The following is a 3,867-nucleotide window of genomic DNA, read 5'->3' as shown; positions in this document are numbered from 1 at the left end:
GACATACACAAAAATAAAGAATAAATTGTTTGTATATCAGAACTTTAATGTGTGCAATTAAATATCTGTTTGCATGCTTATTTCCCACATGCTAGATATTCTCCCTTTATGAATCTTTGCCAAAAAAAAAATTGTTTTATGAACAATGTGTTCTTCCTGGTCATTATACTGGAAAACATATGTTTACTATCGAAGAGATTGTATTTATATACATGAAAAATACAACAATAAAAAAGAGGTGTATTGTCTCATAAACTAATCAACAATTACTCCTAAGATGTGAACATTGCTATTTTTTTGGGATTGATCCTTTAATAAATGAAATAATATATATTATTATAAGTAATCGGCACATAAATATGACTTATTATAAGATATATATGCATTATCATACCTTGAAATAGACATTATATGCACAACTATGGAAATATTTAGAGGAATATCACTTTGAATTCACAGTCTTAACTCTTTCCATCTGAGTAGAAGAACATTTTTTTGTCTACCCAGAGATAGAGATACTGAAAGTCCAGTCCTGACTCGTCTCCAGTTCAAGTCTTTGAATATTTTATGAAGTCCAGTTCATGTCCCCAGAATTATTTTGAGGGATTACTGTATTGAATAGTGACGTGTGTCTGTGCTATTTAAAAAGTCGTCTTCTAGCCAAGACCTAATTAGTAATTATTAATGAGAGCCCATACAAGAGACCTTGGGGTTTCACATCAGACTGTCCACAGAGCTATACAAAAATGGGTGGAGAGAGCCTTGTGAGGGAAGAGGCCACTTTTATCTTTCGGGTCCAATTCGAATTATAAGTTGTAGCTGTCGTGTAGAAATTATTCGAAGTATGGACCCAAGTCGAGATGTAAGTCTGAAATTCAAGTCCCCACCTCTGTTTCTACCCATCAAATTCAACTTATAGCCCGGTAGTGTACGAAAATTGGATTGCGTGTATAAAATGACTAGGCGTTTTTGTTGTTGTTTTTATTTTTTGTACAATTAAGAAACAACTATTTACAACTTTTTTTCTCCATTTCTATATAGTAACATTGTTAAACATGCGTCATTGGTCCACTTATGCACCATTTTCTATTTGTCCTTGATGGTTGACACTTACAAGTCATATCATTGATTTAAATGCAGATTTGTGACTGAATAAGGTTACTTTGATATACATTGCGAGAAGGGTTAAAAATAACTTTAAAAACTAAATTACATTCTTGTTTAAAAAAAAATATATATTTGCATTTTGTTTAATACTATTATTATTTATTTTCAACCAAACAGGTGAAACTAATTATTAAATCATTATCAATGAATAAACAAATGGAATATGCATATAAAAAATTTAAAAAAACGTAAAAACACAAAACAAAAAATATAAAAAAAAAGGATTTTTTTCTATATCAATTTATTTTCATTTTGAGGAGAAATTGATTGATTCGAAACTTGTATAAAATTAGGAAAATGTTAGTTGTTAAAATGATGATTTCATTCGGATACGTTTTGATACAAATAAAAGTAAAATGATTTTTCCAATTTTATTTTTTTCTTTCAACTATTTATTAAACTTCGTGGCTGTTTCATATCTACTTTGATAATTTGGCGATATTACAAGTTAATGTCTGATTTTATTAGATTCCAAATTATACTAAATCTATGGAAGGTTTGAAAAGGTTATAGCCAAATGTTTCTATATTCTAAGTTACTTAACATTAACAAAGTCTAAAATGTAACTTTATGTGTTGAGGCTTTATATTCAAATAACCTTGCTAGTCCATAGTCACAATGATCTTAACTAATAAGTTTTGTTAACTTATTTAACAAAGTACAATATAAGAAATTATTTTTATGGACTTTAGTAGTCCGTGATTATCTTATATAATCATAATTCAAAGTTGATATAACTATTTATTCAAGAACAGAAATATATTCAATAGTAATTTTTTAAATTATTTTGTATAGAGTTCATATTTTGACTCTTTGAAATTTTTCAATAAATAAAGCAATCAAAAACTATCCAGTACTTTCTTCTTCGAAAGTATTCTAGCTGATTAGATCAACATAATTAAGTAAACAAATACTCATAACTTATGTTTTCCCTACTTGACTTTTAAATTGCGATTTCTACAATATGTTAAGAGAATAATTATCAAGTCTTAAACAAAAGATCTTCACTTATTCCATTAAAAACAATGCTATTTTAGTTATTTTATATTTAAATCTTTGTTGAAATTTTCAAAAAAATCTTTGACTTGGAAGATTTTTATGTATTTTTATATTATTTAAATTGAACAAAAATTTCACTTTATTTTAGCATGTTTTTTACACAAAAGTTTTCCTACAATAATATAATTTATGTATGTTTATCCCCAGTTATAAAAAACCTACTAAAAAGTCTAAAATTATGGGAAAATTCAGGTTTTTATGTATATAGGTTTAGTATGGTGGTCCTATAAGTACCATAAAAGAGGCTTTGTATGAATGAAAACATCTACCATAATACCATCATGTAAATGCAAAAGGATTGGTAATTAACTCATGTATATATGTTTAGTAGTGCTGTATTTAAATATTACTCGAACTAAAAAAAACTCGAATTATTTGGAAATTCTACAAACTACTACTCAAATAATCAAAAGATAGAAAATTTGAGTTTTTTCGATACCAGTATTCTTTTATTGGTTCCAGTACCAATATAAATATGGTTAATTTGGTAATGTTAAATACTTTCATTACTAATACTGTAGTTAAGGGCAATTGAAAGGTACATTAACAAAATTTTATTTGGATTAAGGGCCAGCTCAATAACTTGTTAACTTCAAATTTAAAAAAAGTTTTATTCTTGCTTTTGTTTGGTATCAAAAGCCATCGACCGGCCATTTTGTTATGTCGTAGTGGCGATGTAAGTATTGGTTCTAATCTCAGTTGTAGATTCCATTCCATTTGAAATACATCAGTACCTTGGTAATAACTACATATAATACCACTAGATGTCTCTACATTTACATATTCCTTTTACAAGGTAGATATTTTAAATCCAGAACAAATTTAGTCAAATCCTAGCAACCCTAAGTGTGCTCATTAGAGTTAGCTGACAAAACTGTATAAGAAAAAATACAAAATCCGGGAGATATTTCAGAATATGAATACTGAGCAGTCATTATTGGCTGCATCTGTGCCGGGCACACGCCCAAGGAAATTATTGAGTTTACGAAGCTGCCCAAAAATAAGTTCAGAACTTCCAGAGCAAAGGAAATGTGGCAAAGTAGGTCACCGGATATGAAACCATTGGAGAGAGAGTCCAATAAACGTACTCATAGCAATATAACTCCTTGCGGGCATACATTCTGGAGGGAGTGTCCAACATGGACAAGAAGTTCCTCATCAAGGCATGGGCCAGGTTCAGGCTGGAGGCTGTGGCTTAAGTTTTAGTTTGAGTGATTGACCTAATTATGGACCCTTCATGTAAAAGAAAAAGATTTGAGTATTGGGAAAATTAATTTTGTTAAATAAACTATAATTTATGTATATGATCCTTAAATTTTCCAGATTTAAAATATCCATCCTGTATATCTCTTTGTCATATACTTTGCATGATATTTTTCCTGTAGTCTAATTGGCGCCTACATTTTGACTGCCTTATTAAGATATAGTCAAACTTGATATAAATGTTGAACTTAGATATTTTTAATCCATGTCCTTACTCAAACATGACGCGTTGCTCAAAAATTTCAACTCGAACTTGACATTTATAACTCGAATACAACCCTATTTTTTATGATAAAAGTATATAATGGTGTTGTAGAAACACCTATATTAAAAAATCCACAACGGAAGTGGATTTACTCACCATATTACCAAAAAGGA

The 3,867-nt window shown here is 29.1% G+C and overlaps 1 protein-coding gene across 7 annotated transcripts in view; it reads left to right on the top strand.

The window, feature by feature from the left end:
* The window catches only part of LOC121114280 (3',5'-cyclic-AMP phosphodiesterase 4C), a 531,705-nt gene that overhangs the window by 441,670 nt on the left and 86,168 nt on the right, over positions 1-3,867 (top strand). The window lies entirely within an intron of this gene.

Source organism: Lepeophtheirus salmonis, chromosome 3 (genome assembly GCF_016086655.4).
Source record: "Lepeophtheirus salmonis chromosome 3, UVic_Lsal_1.4, whole genome shotgun sequence".
In the NCBI taxonomy this organism is placed as follows: Eukaryota; Metazoa; Arthropoda; class Copepoda; order Siphonostomatoida; family Caligidae; genus Lepeophtheirus; species Lepeophtheirus salmonis.
This window is presented reverse-complemented; position numbering and strand designations above follow the sequence as displayed.